This window comes from Pteropus alecto, unplaced genomic scaffold (genome assembly GCF_000325575.1).
Source record: "Pteropus alecto unplaced genomic scaffold, ASM32557v1 scaffold125, whole genome shotgun sequence".
In the NCBI taxonomy this organism is placed as follows: domain Eukaryota; kingdom Metazoa; phylum Chordata; class Mammalia; order Chiroptera; family Pteropodidae; genus Pteropus; species Pteropus alecto.
The window spans coordinates 1,419,713-1,420,320 of record NW_006436888.1 but is presented as its reverse complement, the minus strand read 5'-3'; positions in this window follow the sequence as shown (position 1 = coordinate 1,420,320).

Below are 608 nucleotides of genomic sequence, written 5' to 3'. Positions count from 1 at the left end.
ACACTCCTCTTGCTTTCTGCCTTCCCTTCTCCCCCTGCTCACTCTGTTCCAGCCACAAGGCCTCCTCGTTGTCCCATAAGCAGGCTGAGCTCCTGTCTTCAGAGCTTTTTGTCCCTGCCGTCCTGTCCGCCCCCTGCTATCCCTGACTCTTCAGATCCCTCGTCTTGCTCAGGTCTCTGCTCAGAGGTCACCTTCTCAGGGAGACCCAGACAAAACAAGCACCCCCACACTGCTTTATTTTTCTTTCTCGCACTTACCATTACCTGGCGTACTCCCCATTTCCTTGTAAGCTGCGTCTCCCTACACCCTGCGCGTGGCTGAATGAAAGAATTAAGTGATTACGAGGTCCCAGGTACTAGGGATTATATTCTTTTTAGAACTGGAAGTGGGTTTAAGATCTTTTTGGCACCCTGTTATTTCAAGGGCAAGGAAACCTAGAGCAGGAGAGAGAAGAGCTTGCCAAGACCACGCAGTGGGTCTAGTTCAGGGCCAGGCAGTGAGATCGAGTGGTGAGAACCTGCCCCTGGGCTCAGTTCTCATGATGCGACACCGGGCCAGGTTCCTTCACCTCGCTGAATCTCAGGCTCCTCATCTTTAGAACATCTTTA